General features: G+C 49.2%; 1 long non-coding RNA gene and 2 gene segments (V, D, J or C); 1 reads left to right on the forward strand and 2 right to left on the reverse strand.

Annotated features, from left to right (window-relative positions):
- The window catches only part of LOC122470393, a 644,196-nt gene that overhangs the window by 560,384 nt on the left and 69,312 nt on the right, over positions 1 to 14,500 (reverse strand).
- LOC122470388 overlaps positions 1 to 14,500 on the reverse strand; it is a 901,179-nt gene that overhangs the window by 542,635 nt on the left and 344,044 nt on the right.
- LOC122470952 overlaps positions 1,321 to 14,500 on the forward strand; it is a 15,815-nt gene continuing 2,635 nt past the window's right edge. The window contains exons 1-2 of the long non-coding RNA XR_006294039.1: positions 1,321 to 1,331; positions 5,510 to 5,517. This is a non-coding gene — a long non-coding RNA (uncharacterized LOC122470952). The remainder of the gene's footprint in view (positions 1,332 to 5,509; positions 5,518 to 14,500) is intronic.

Below are 14,500 nucleotides of genomic sequence, written 5' to 3' on the forward strand. Positions count from 1 at the left end.
ATTTTAAATTGGCATTTTTCCACAAATAATAGATAAGAAGAAGAGACTAGCCACTGCCAGTGGAGATAATAGTACCAGATGCAAATAAGGCTGACTTATTTTCCAGGCACCACATGGGTAGTGTTCAGAGGAAAAACAAAAATGGTTCATTTATTTTTATATCAGAAGGAAAAATTGATATGATCTGGCCTAGAAGTAAAATACCTCAGCTGATAAAACAAGAGATTTCTCTTCCATCAAGACTCTGAGAGGGTTTTCTGAGAGTGACTTTGAGGACAGAAAGGACAGGAGGAACCTCACTCATGGGAGGTGCCCTTGCATGGACCTGCGTCCAAGTCATCAGTCACAAAATGAGCAGAATCACAGGCTAAGCTGAGGAGGCAACTGCTGATGTGTTTCCCTCTTTACAGATGAGTAACTAGGTTTTTGCCTCACTTCCCCACAGGCCTGGACCACTGTGTAAGCTCTGGCACTGCTGTACCACGATACGCAGTAATAATCAGCCTCGTCCTCGGCTTGGAGCCCCGTGATGGTCAGGGTGCCTGTGCTGCCAGACTTGGAGCCGGAGAATCGGTCAGGGACCCCTGAGGGTCGGTTGTTATTATTATAGATGATGGTTTTGGGGGCCATTCCTGGGATTTGTTGGTACCAACCAACGTAACTATCAACTCCAGTGCAGGAGATAGTGACCCTCTGGCCCAGGGCCCCAGACACTGAGGATGGTTGATTCGGCCCCGACTTGAGCCCAAATCCCTGGAAAGAGAAACAACAGAGAGGCTATTCCTGGGGTCTAGAGACAAGAGGAGGTATCAGGCCCACACTTGTGCTTCCAGAACCCCTTCCCGTGTCCCCACATCAGGTCACCTGTGCAGTGAGCGAGGAGGGTGAGGAGGAGAGGGGACCAGGCCATGGCGGAGGTCAGCACCGATCCTGCCTTCTGTTGCCTCACAGCTGAGCAGAGCCTCCCTTCACTTCTCCCTTCACCTCTTGATCTGTTGAGAGGGGGAGGGCCCAACCATGCAAATGCGACCCCCCTGTTTTCTGACTCCTCACTGACTTCTTTAGGTGCCTCTGTCTGAGGATGTCAGGGGGATGGGCAGGGTGGGGGCAATTTCAGGGCAGGGGTGGGGAGGTCACAGATGTGAGGCCTGAGCAGAGGGCACAGGCAGTGGCAGGTGGCAGTTCTCATCTCTGATCTACCGTGACCCCTCAGAAACAGGCCTTGAGTGCCCCTTAGCGTCCAGACACAGACATGCCATTGTATGACGTGAGCAGAGCCCATCAGAGACCACTTCTGCCTCCCACTGCTCTAGCCACTCTCCTCTGCCTAAGTGTTAGACCAGGTCTCCTCACGTGGCCCCCCATTACCTCAGGGCAGACTCTCTGTTCTACTCAGACTCCTGGGGGTGAGCCTGTCCATGGCTCCCTTGACACGTAATGGGTCAGGCCTGAAGAGTTGTCTCTACACACATTCCTCTAACAGTAAATGTGTACCAATAGAGGAAGGAGTTAACTGGATACAACAGCGGAGACAGGGCTCCAGGCACCCGTGCCAATGCAGGAAGCAGCAGAGAGCAGAGGGCAGCTCCCATGGGGAACTTTGGCAGATGGGACCTGACCCTGATGAGATTATTCTTTACACGTGCTTCTTACCCAGATGGATTGTGTTGATTCACACTCTATCCCGGCCTCTATGTCAATGTGCTCATTGTCAGATGTCTGAGTCATTCCAGTTTTCTCTCCCAAAGTGCATCAGGAAATAGCAGTGAGATCCTAAGCATCCCATCTGGTGCATCTGCTCTAGGATCCATGTATATTCGTTCTGAATTCCCTCCCAAATCCATGGTAGCTCTGTTCCGGAGACCTTGCAAAGGACCGTTTTCAGCCTATGTCTTCCCTGGTGGTCAAGAGGAACTTGAATGACTTTCTGGTCTTTTTATTCTATGGCATCAACCTATGTGTCTCTCGAGAACAATACCACATTGGTGTTCATGACTACAGCTTTGTAATATAATTTGAAAGTGCAAAGTATGGTGTCTCGAGGTTTGTTCCTTCTCAAGATTGCTTTGTCCATTTGGGGTCTTTTCTGGTTCTATACAAAATTTGGGTTTTTTTTTTTTATTTCTGTGCAAAACGCCCTTGGAGTTTTTATGGGGATTGCATTGAATTTATAGAGTGCTTTGGGTAGTGTGGACATTTTAGCATTATATTTATTGTGGAGATCCCTGGATTTAGGAATTACCTGGAGGATGTGTGTGAGGTCTAGGTGTTTGTATAAGATGACCTCCATCTCTGTGCTTAAAAATGTGGATGGATTATGATGATTCAAACGAAAGAAGAGGTACTAGTTTTGGCAATAAGGTAAAGAATGTGGATTTGTGTATTTTTTCTTTTTTTATACAATGATGTATTCTTTTTAATTCAAAAACCTTTCCTGGGCACCAGTTAAGTACCGGTAGGCTGCAGACACTCAGTGCTGCAAGGACAAACAAAACTGTCAAGGTCGTGGAGCCTGTTGGGTTTTCATCTGACTCACTATGACAGACAAGGAGGAGATGTTTCATGGGAGGTATTCAATGGGAAGCATTATATATTTATAGGACTAGAGGACACGGTTCTATGTTAACCGAGAGTCGATGACTAGAAGTGTGTGTGTGTGCATAACAATATCTCATGTTTATATATACGTAGTTTGTGTTTCATATATATATGTATACATATATATATGATATAAATCCCAGAAGATATATCCTAGATGTATTGTCATGAACAGTGCAGAGATGGATTAGATGAGTACTGGGGAAAACAATTGTGTGAATATTTACAGGAGGAGTAGAACCTTGTGTGACACACAGAAGGACTAGAGAAGGATCTGGTGTGAGTAATTATAATACATTGCACACTGAGAAAGGAGGGCTTAGAGCACCAGGAACTTCTGAGTCATGGGATGAGCTCTGTCCTTACAATTCCCAAGCTTCTGTGTTTTCCCAAATATGCAGTCCCATCTGGAAGGGAAACCCATCTGGTGCCGGGGACCCAGTCACCTCCAGTGTCTCCCTCACCACTGGGGCTTTATGGCTGCATCCTGGGATGACTGTGCTGCTGACTATCGCCATGGGTGCTCTTGGGAAAAGGCAACGTGAGAGGCACATACCCCTTGTTTCTAATTACAGTCTGTCCTTGAAGAATCTCATGTGCATTCTTGTTAATGGAGCCTGCCCCAACAAGTGTGAGGATGGGCTCAGGTGCAGAGGATTATGGGGACTGGCTTGCCTGGGTGGGAAGTGACCTGACATGACAAAGAGATGGGATGTCTCCTCAGGCCTTCCTGATACAGCCCGTGGAGTGGTGAGCCTGCCCTCTGCCCTTCTTATCCCTCAGTGCAGGACACAACTTGCCTGAGGGGGTCACTCACCTGACATCCCAACAACACAACTATCTAAGTGGTGGGGGGGGGGGGGGCACAGAGTGATTCATGCTGAGGAAGCCAGAGCTCTGAAATAAGGACTGAGGTGTGGTGATGCCTGCCACATAGGAGGTCTCACTTGGGGGATCAGAAGCCCCCGCCCCTGTGTAGGGATGGGTGGGGTGCCAGGCAGGCTCAAGTCCAGAGGGTCCCTCTCTCTGCTCAACTCCAGTTCCTTCTCCCAGTCCTAAGTGAGTCTGAACTCTGAGACAGCAGGGGGCGCTGGAGGTCTGTCCCTGTGCATTGGGGGAGGTGCAGGGATGGCTGAGGGGTGTCTCAGCTGGGCACCCAGTCCTGGAACCCTGCCTTGTACCCTCTGCTCTATGCTCACCGGGGACCACGATTGGCTCCCCAGCCCCACCCCACACTCAGCTGTCACCATATTCAGTGAGTAGGTTTAGGGACCCAGGAGGGGAGTGATTTGCATGAAGGATTCCTCTCTGCTCTCCAAAGTAGGGAGGGGATGAGAGAGGCTTTGTGCAGTTCTCTCACTGGTGGGTGGGCTCCGTCAGGGGCACAGCCTGGGCTGTCCCCACCTTGACCTGGACCCCTCTCCTCCTCACCCCCCTCGTTCTCCGCTTAGGTGACTGGCTGTGGAAAGCAAGGCGAGTGATTATGGGCTGGGGTGTGCTGGCCTCCTTCTTCCCCTCTTTTGAAGAACAAGCTGGAGGCATTCCCTCAGGACCTGCCTGTCCGTGTCTCCACTGTTCTGTTGCAGCGTCCTGGGCACAGTGTGCCCCGACACAGGAGGCCTCCCTGTCAGGGTTTCAGGGGCAGAAGGTGACCCTCACCTGGACGGGAATTAGCAACAGTGTTGGAGCAAATTATGTGGGCTGCTTCCAAGAGATTTCTCTCAGCGTTACCACAGCTGTGGTGCTCAGAACAAATGGGCCCTCGGAGATCTCAGCTCAGTTCTCTGGCTCCCACTCTGGGAACAAGGCCTCTAGGACCTTCTCAGCCTGCAGCCTGAGGATGAGCCATATTGTTAGTGCTCAACATGGGGCAGAAGCATCAGTTATGACTTACTGCTGCAGGCCCATGGGGACCTGAGACAGAAAGCTGTCTTTGTCACCCCCAGGACTGCCGGTGAGAAACAGACAGGGAGGCCTTGGAGACCCTGGAGGGTCTGAGGGTCTGACTCTGAGCACAGAGGAAATTTAAAGGGTCAGTGGGAGTAGTTGCCTCTTATTTGTTTTTTCTTCCTTTCCTGTCTCCCTTTCTTGTCTCCCTTCCTTCCTTTCTTTCTTTCTCTTTCTTTCTTTCTTTCTTTCTTCCTTTCTTTCTTCTTTTCTTTCCTTTCTCTCTCTTTCTCTCCCTATCTTTCTCCCTTTCCTCTTTCCTTCCTTCCTCCCTTCCTTTCTTCCTTGGATAAAGAGCTTTATTTGGATTAAATGAGAGCTGGAGAAAGCGAAGGGCCAGAGACGCCAGTGAGATTAGGTTCCAAAAGGGCAGGCCTGAGCTTATCAACCCAATGGACTCCATTTCCCAGCAACCTTCCAGTTAGTAGGGTCAGTAAAGTCCTGCTGGGATGTGTATTTGCCAGTAAACGACCAACGTTTGCCCCCCATCACTACAGTGGTAGAGTTTCTCTTTTCCATAATTAAAACTCCATATCACCTCCCACAACACCACGAATATTGCAAAAAAGGCTAAAAAATCACATCTGACACCTCTTCTACTCGTCTTCAGTAGTTAGCTCCGAAGTCTCATCATTTGCCAAAAAGAGTTCTACTAAACTCATCAGCTGAAATGTCCATCCAAGTAGTGAGAAGACAGTCTTTACTAACCCATGGTCATTCTTACCCAATTACCCCGGCCAGTCATGGCTGAACAGCAGAGTAAGGCTCAGAGAGGGTGAAGGAGGAGGATGATGGGGCTAATTTTCCCCAGTACAAAGATGGCATCTGATTCTTGGTCGGAGAGCAGAACCAGAAAGGCTTGAGGAAAGGGTCCAGGCCCTGTACTCAGTCAGAAACAGTGCTGTAGAAGAGGACGAGAAGGAGGAGAAGGAGGAGGAGGAGGAGGAGGAGGAGGAGGAAGAAGAGGAGGAGGTGAAGGAGAAGGAGGAGGAGGAGGAGGAATGCTTGCCATGCTTGTGGTTTTGTATATCTGTAAGAACTTTCTTCATTTTCTTCCACATCTTCTTTCCATCAGCATTCCTGGTCTTACCATGCCAGGTGCCAAGGGATTCACAGGAGGGATGTCAGGAGCAGGTGGGGGTAGGGAGCAGGTAGGGACCTAGGGGTTGGCCTCCCGGATACCCTGGTTATGGTGCAGGATGGGGGTGCACTGGGGAGAAAGCTGATTCCCCCGGGGAGCTGCTGCAGGATGGAGAGGGGCCTGGAGGGCAGGCAGGGTGGTCAGGTGGTGGATGGCAGGATGGGCACCTTCAGGGTACCTGACGCACCAGCAGTCAGGCCATTGCCCCCTCTCTGCACTCAGCCCTTGTAACCGCCAAGTCCTTCGCTTTACGTGACACTTATATAACCACATCTTTCTGTCCTTGCATTGTTTGAAGATATACTTTTCTTTACCATTCTTTTCTTTTATTGTAGTTTACAACTTTTTGAAGTTTATTCTTCTTTGAGAGACAGAGAAAGACAGAGTGTGAGCAAGGGGGGGCAGGTAATTTATTCAAATTACCTTTTATGTTATTACCTGAATTCAGTGACTGTTTTCTTACAGAGCCATTTGAAATGTATACATCTTTATCCTAGGATCAAAAACAGTGAACACTCTGAATTCTTTTTAAAGTCTCCAAGAAAACAAATCATTTGCTTTTATTAATGCTCTTCACCTCTCCTGGGCCTGCCTCCGTTTCACATCAGCAACTTGTGCCTGGGAGTGTGTGTTGTCCTGAGCTGACCAGGAGCAGATGTCCAAATGGACAGGGGCCCGAGGTGTAGTTTTATGAGATGGGAACCACCTGGCCTGTGTCTCCTCCGCAGATGCCGGAGCTCACAGAGCATGTCCCAACCTGAATTACAAAGAGGATGGAGGGAAGACGATGCATATGGTGGGGACCTGGTTGTTCAAAGTTCTATCATCTGCCTCTCTGATCTGGACCCCAAACTTCCAAGCTACGTGGTTAGTCAGGGTATGAGTTCGATTCCCACAAGACACACACTGTGTTAACCAAATCAATCCCACAATCCCTTCCCTAGTCTCCCAATAGCGTCAGGGCAGATGGAGGGGTGATGTGATCGAGTCACGTGAAATCTGAGGCTGCTGATCGGTGGGAGACGGAGAACAAGTCTGTGTCATGCACGGGGTGTGTCGTGTGGGTGTGACCGGAGCCTGCAGAGACATTCGGTCCTCATGTGAGAAGTCAGGGTGAGGCACAATGTATTGCTTGTGTGTTCCCTTTCTTCCCCAGACAGTGTCGGCTCCCTGAGCCTGGGGACACTCCCCGTCACTTCTGCACTGCGACTTGAGCTCCTAAACCAACAGAGGTCATGTAGTGAGGGTTCAGTAAATGTCATTCATGCATATCATGTGGACAATGACTTTCCTGAGTCAGACACAGCTGTACTGTGTGTCCGGGTCAGTCCTGACACCATGATATGAACTCATCTGTGTCCCTCAAAACCCTGTATGGAAACCCGAACCCACATTGTGACTGTTTGAGAAAAGGCATTAAAAGATGTCATCGTGGATAATGAGTTTAAAAGGGTGTTGCCCCCATAAACAGGGCTGGCGTCTTCACAGAAGAGGTAGAGGCAGCATGGGTGAGCACACATGGGAATGCCACGTGAGGACCCAGGATGAATGTAACCCTTTGCAAGCCAAGGAGAGTGACCTCAGGGGAAATCAATCCTGCCACCCCCTTGAACGTGGACATTTAGGCTCCAAACTGAGAGAAATACACTATCTTTGGTGTAGGCATCCAGTGTGTGGTATCGTCATATGGTAGGCGTAGCAGACAGGCACAACCCTCAGGGACACTGGTCCTGTGGAAAACCTGCCCCAGCATCCAGGAATTTCTGCTCAGCATGTATGAAACAGAAAATGTGTGCCTATAAGGACAGGTTTTGGGGAAAGAATTGACAGGCAAAGGACATAGACTAGAGGAGGTTCATTGGGTTTTGTTTCAGGCCTCAATATTAGGTCAAGGGGGAAGCAGCTGTGTTGCTTCAAACAAAGAGGGAACAGAAGGTGGGAGCTACACAAGAAAAGACCATCACAGTGGGGACAGCAGGTTTTTGTCTCACTTCCCCACAGGCCTGGAGCTCTGTGTGAGCACTGAGACTATCGTCCCATGATGCACAATAATAATCAGCCTCGTCGTCAGCCTGCAGCCCAGTGATGGTCAGGGAGCCTGAGCTGCCAGACTTGGAGCCAGAGAATCGATCGGAGACCCCGGAGGGTCGTTTGTTATTCTCATAAATCAGGAGACTGGGGGCCGTTCCTGGGACTTGTCGGTACCAGCTCACATAATTACCACCCCCGATGTTGGAGCTGCTTCCAGTGCAGGAGATGGTGACCCTCTGGCCCAGGGACCCCGACACGGACGGCGGCTGAGTCAACACTGACTGGGCCCAGGACCCTGGAAGGGGTAGAAACACAGACAGGGTGATGCTGGGGTCTGGACACAAGACAGTGGAAGCAGGACCCACATGTCCTCCCAGATCCCCTTCCAGTGTGCCCTCACCCAGTCACCTGTGCAGTGAGCGAGGAGAGTGAGAAGGAAAGGAGACCAGGCCATGGTGGTGGTCATCACCGATTCTGTCTTCTGTGCCTCACGGCTGAGCAGAGCCTCCCCTAACCTCTCCCTTCCCCTCTTCATCTTCTGAGGGAGGGAGGGCCCCCTCCATGCAAATGAGACCCCAGCTCTCTGACCCCTCCCTGGGCCTGTGTCAGTTTCCCTCTGCCTGAGGATGTCAGGGGGCTGGTCGAGGGGGGGCTGTTTCAGGCCAAGGGGTGAGGAGGACACAGTTGTGAGCCGTGTGCAGGGGGCACTGACAGTACAGGTGGCAAGTTTCAGTTCTCATCAGCCCTGAACCCACAGCAATTGGTCCTGTGAGCCCCCTGGTGTTCGGACTCAGAGCCGCCATTGTTTGAACTGGTAGGCAAGTCCACCAAAGAGAGCTCCTGTGCCCCCATTGCACTGCCCACTGTACCCCGACAAGGGTCAGTCCAGGTGTCCCTCTAGGGAACCTCCCATAACCTAAGCCAGACTGGATGCTCTACTCAGACTCCTCAGGGAGAGTCAGTCCATGGCCGCCTGTATGGGTCATGGGTCAGGAAGGAGGTGGTGTCTCTACCAAAAGTCCACTTAGATCAAGATCATGCCCAGTGCAATGATGAGTACCACCGGACACGTGGACCCTTCTGTGTAGGATTCTGTGTCCTTTCCTGCTACGTGATTTCTCCCGGATTTCCAGAGCTCACCTTCTTCTAACTTTCCCGCAGCACTGAGGAGAGAGGGAGAGCTTCTGTTCAGGCTGTGGGGAGAAACAGTTGTGTGTATTCCTCGGGGCGTTACGCAAAAAAATCTTTGTCATCTGTCACTATGTCTGCTTGTTGAAAACATTAGCTCTCCTCATACTATGTGCAGTGATTCCTTCCAGGATGTGCTCTCCCAGCAAAGAGACCCAAGTCTGCGGGAGCCTTGAGTGTGACACTGACCTCAGCGCCCAAAGGACAAACTTGCAGGCCATTCTAGGAGGGAAGGAGCAACAGCAGCAGGTGCTCTGACAAGGATCCAGTGACACAGTTTATGTGTTAGTCAGCACTTAGCCCAGTGTGCTCTTTGAATGGGTGTGTGCTCCTTTACACAAAATTTCTCTCAGTAAGATTTATTTCAGTCAATGACATCGTTATTATGAAAATGCAGGTACAATCACTAGGATGGTTCTCTCAGTTCTGTATTTCTTACAGAGAACACATGAAATTGTGGTTAAAAACATGGATGGAAAAACAATGCAAAAAGGATGCCTGCTATAAACTTTTTGCAAAGTCATGTTTTCTTTGCCACCAGCTTACTATGGTGGAGTTGTTCTATAAGTAGGTGAGTGTGGCATGATGTCCAATGAAAGCCCAGGGGGAGTCTGTTCCTGTGAACCGCAGCCATCTCAGTGATTCAATTACTAAGCACACACAGAGCTTCTAGGAGCGAGCGATTTGGGGTCAGACCTGTCTCTGGGCTGAGCACAGCTCTACCTGCGTTCTTTGTGTCAAGCATATTCAGGAGACAGCAATAGTTCATCCAGCCACCATGACTAGAGGAGTGAATTTCTATTCACCAAGGCTACATGAATCTTAGGTCAAAGATCCCACATGTGAGTGGTGGAGAGGTGGAGATGAGGGGGACTATGTCCCTGAGGTCACAGGCATTGTGGTCCCAGTTTGAGACAGAAGAATTTTCATCAGAGCTCCAAGCTGGCTGGGGGTGTCACTGGGGGGACTGAGGGAATAACAGTCCAGCATTAAGAGCACAGGGAGAGTGCGATACATCTCCCTGGGCTTTGAGCTGTGTGGGCGCAAACCTGAAGCTGCTATTCCAGAACCAATGTACTGATCAGCCTCAAGTGCTGACTGGAGCCCGAGGGACTCAGAGGCTGAGCTGCCCACAGCGATAGAGACTCACCCTCGGATTCCTGAGCATCAACTTGTCTTAGGAGAGAAGGTGATCAGGGCAAGTCCTGGCTGCTCAGTGACAGGACCCTGGTCACACTGGATGTTGCTGGAGTTTCCTGATGATGAGGATGCTTCCTCCTGGGCTTGTGACCCTGAGGTTGGCTGGATGAGCACAGGTTGACCATGAGTTTTGGGGAGAAAGAGAAACCAGGAAGCTACAAAATCCAGAACACCATATACTCAGATAGAGGAGAGATCCGTGTTTGTGTGTGTGTGTGTGTGTGTGTGTGTGTGCCTGTGTGTGTGTGTGTGTGTGTGTGAGAGAGAGAGAGAGAGAGAGGGAGAGAAAGAGAGAGAGAATGGAAAACCTTTCCTTCAGAGGCCACACATGAAGACAAGTGTATCCCTGTCCCCTTATGTCCTCTCTGCATTTGCTGAGTGTTGTGTTGGTCCCCATGCAAACCCATCCCTGGGGCTGGCTCTCTGTATGACCGTCCAGCGTTCTGGAGCTTGGAACTCAAGAAGGCCAATGTCTGGAAGGCCACTTCTCTGGCATGAGTATGAAACTTACACAAGGAGAGTAATATGGTCTGAATTAGTTCAAATAGGAAATTCACTGAATCAGAATGTCAGGCCTTGTGGATGGGCCTTCTATCCATTCTCATTCCTGTAGACACACTTCTCATAGCTGTGGGGTCTTCAGGTCTTAGGAAGCACAAGATAGAGGCTGATCACACAGCCCCTTCTTCATGCCCTTCACATCACAGCCCTCCCCCACTGTGCCTCTCGTATCCCCTGATACCTCCATTGGGGTGACCATGAGATAGTGTCTGCTGTTATTTTGCAAAAGGGTTAATGCTTGACACTGCATTGCTTGGTGCAAAAGTGTGTGGCTGAGTGAGTGTCCTGATGGTCTTACAAACGAATATTCTCAAGACCAAGAAAAGCTGTCATGTATTGAAATATGCAGCCAATCCTTCCTTCGTTCACTATGGCAAAAGTTACCCTGTGTGCAGCCTCAGTCATTCTGAAGGAGGAAGTAATTGCATGAATCGCTTCTCTGTGCAAATACTCAAAGGCTGGGTGAACATTCATCTCACGGAAATACAATAATCATGTTGTCGTATTACAGAGATGGATGAGGTTGGTGGGGCATGAAAACTACAATCAGAGATGAGAGCAGGAATCACCTGAGGAAGTGATTTCCTGCTGGTCCAATTTCTGCAACGTCTCTGTAGAGATGGACCCTGGAGAGTGGAAACTCTTGCAAGATTATAGTTTTCTCTGAAATCCTAACATAGAGATGGTTTTCGGGCCTGAAGAGCCATAGAGAGAGACGGAAGGCCTGAGGGAAGCAGGAGAAGAGGGGAGACGAGCAGAGTGTGTGTGGGGGAGGGTGCAGTGAGGAGAGTCTGAAGACTTTGGGACTCACTTTTCGTCAGATGGGTGAGAGAGGAAATTGTCTCTGACCAAGGTGCTTATTAACATGTCAGATATGGTTGTGTCATCAGTAACACAAGAGACACACTTTGCGGCTTGAGATATGTGGTGAACGTGAGTACCTCTGTCACCATTTTCAGTCCAGACAACAGTACTGTGTGACCTTAGAAACTATACACGTGTCTCTGCCCCTAGATGCTGACACTGAGTTTCTGAAAATCTTGTCATTTTCTAAGTGAAAAGAACACTAGAAACATCCTAGTTCTAATGATGTGACTCTGGGTGGGCTCCCTGAAGCCTCCTGGGTGGGGCTGGTCCCCAGAAAGACCAAGGCTTGGTCAGAGGCTGGGAATCTTCACCCCTCATACTTGAGAGACAGGAAAAAGCCTGACAGTGTAGTTAATGTCTGATCATGTCTCCCCGAATCCTCAATAAAATCAGAAAGTGCAGTGTTTGAAGAGCTTCTGGTTTGGCGAACACATCCACTCCCAGAACAGATGCACCTCAACTCCCCAGGGACTGATGCTCCGGTGCTGGGAACAATCCTAGACCTGACACTAGGTGGCTCTTCATTACTTGTTCCCCTGTCCCCTTCATCATATCTTTAATGAACTGACTAAAGGAGTCAGTGTTTCCCTGAGTTCTGTGAGCCCCTCAGGCGAATAAATGGAACGCATCGAGGGAGTTGTGGGAACCTCCAATTTGTCTCACGTTGGACAGAGGGTACAGGTGAGCTACTAGCTGCTGTTGGCATCAAAATGGGGAGCAGCCTCCTGGTGCTGAGCCCTTCACCTGTGCACATGTCACCGTTTCCTGGCAGATAAACCTCGGTGTGAAATTCAGGTAAATTTGAGGACACTCTCCACATGTCCCAGAGAGTTCCTTGTTGTGGGAAAACACATAAACACACAAACATATAATCAATGACCAGGAGTGTGTAAAGTGAATTATTCTGAGACTAGTAAAGGAGAGACAACAAGAGAGAGAGAGACTGAGGTTCATGCTGTAAAAGTATTTATTCTCCAGACCCCATAGGCCTGTGCCATCAGGCTCTATTCCCTCACCTGTGTGCGCTCCTGGGACACCTGTGCTGTCTCAGGCAACAGCATGATCTGTGTGTTATTCTTTCTTCCTCAAGGACACGTGACCCCTCAGAGGACTCCCTCCTACAGGAGCATCCACACAAGTGTCTCAGTACAGGATGCTCAGAGACAAGGCTTTCAGCCCCAAGTGTTTTGGGCTTACTCTTCCTCTAAGACACTATAAGGAAAGCTGCTCCCACTGCCAGGATCTGTAGCACAAGAGAAGCTTCGTGCTTAGGCTGCTCATCAGACATGAGCAGAATTCCTGCATTGGCCCAAGCATCTTTGGATTCAGAGAAGCAACTGGGTCCCCGGACACTGGTGCTTATTTGAGTGTGAAGAGAACCAAGGAAGATACCAGGGAGGGCTCCCTGGCTTCTCTGGAACCTGTCTATGTAGTAGCTGCAAACACGGAATCCACTGTTCATGGTGCAGGTGAGTCTGGCTGTTGTTCCTGGAGATGCATAGAGAGGGGGTGCCTGGGTCAGCACAGGCTGGGAACAGAAACCTGCAAACACAGACACTCAGGGGGGATGGGGCTAGAAAGGAAAAAGAAAAAGCATCTCTCAGGTCACTGAGGACGGAAAGAGTGATTTGGAGCCCACCCTGTGTCCACAAGGCCTGTCCCTACCTGTGCAGTGCGGGAGGAGCTTAAGGAAGACAGGAGTCCAGGCCATGCTGGCACAGTCTCTGGTCCCCACACTGGGCTGGGCTGCCCCAGGCTCTCATTTCCCCTCCACCCCTGACACAGGAGGGGCTGTCCATGCACATGGGTCCCATTCAGTGACAGTCCAGCCCCTCCCTGAGCCCTGGTGCTGGAGCCCAGCCCACACCACACACTGAGGAGGGTGGAGGTAGGACTCATCCCCCGGGGAGAGCTCTGGAACAAGCACGTGCTGAGACAGCTCAAAGCCTCCAGGTTGGGCTCCTTTGGGTGATTGGTCGTCACTGACCAGCACTGTAGGGACCACAGGGCTGTTGCAAGCACATCCTATTAAACTCATGTTGAAACATGAAAAATGAATACAACCAACTTGTGAGCGATAGCTCCTATTAAGAATACCTTGAATGCATCCTTTCTCAAAAAGTTACAATTTGGCTATACTCAAAATATATTGAGTGTATAGACCAATTTTAATAGAAAAATGGAAAATGTTATTCGAGAAGCACTCCATAGAAATGCATAAGATACAGATGTTTTCACAGGGGACAACTAACAAAAATTCAGAATTGAGAAGAATATTTTTTATTTGCTCCTTGTTTTTTCATAATATCAAAAGGTATATAATATTTCTTAGTTCGTTTACAAGGGTTATAAAACTCAAAAGTACACTTTAAAAAACATTGCACAAAAAGGAAAATTACAGACCATTATTATTAAATAGTGATAGAAATACTCTGTATAAAATATCAACAAAGAGACCTCAATACCATATTAATAAATTGATACACAATTATTAAGTGTGATTTATTCCAATGATACAGTTGGGTCACATAGTAAGAAAATCTTTACTTACCTACCATCTTATTACCTTAAGAGATACGATCAGATTGCCCCAATTGGTCTCAAAGAGCCTTTGGCCAAATTTCACACCAAATCCTAATAAGAGCCACATAAACACAAAAACAGATCCATTTATGACATGGTAAAACACACACTCTCACACACTTATGATGTGGTCCTGAGGCCGGCATCCTTGTTCATGGAGTAGCGAGGAGACCAGTTCCACAAGGATCAAGAACTTGCAAAGGGAATCTTCACGTGCATTATTTTGCAACATTATTCCTCACGTGTTAGACAATGTAACTAAAAAGCCAAAATCAATGGTTACTACTTTGCATGGATGGGAAAGGAAAGTGGTCACTCTTGAAGTCCCAGATGGATGTCATGGCCTTAGATAGGGCCGTGCTGTGGCAGCAGTGACAGCAGAGA

This window comes from Prionailurus bengalensis, chromosome D3 (assembly GCF_016509475.1).
Source record: "Prionailurus bengalensis isolate Pbe53 chromosome D3, Fcat_Pben_1.1_paternal_pri, whole genome shotgun sequence".
NCBI classification, from domain to species: Eukaryota; Metazoa; Chordata; class Mammalia; order Carnivora; family Felidae; genus Prionailurus; species Prionailurus bengalensis.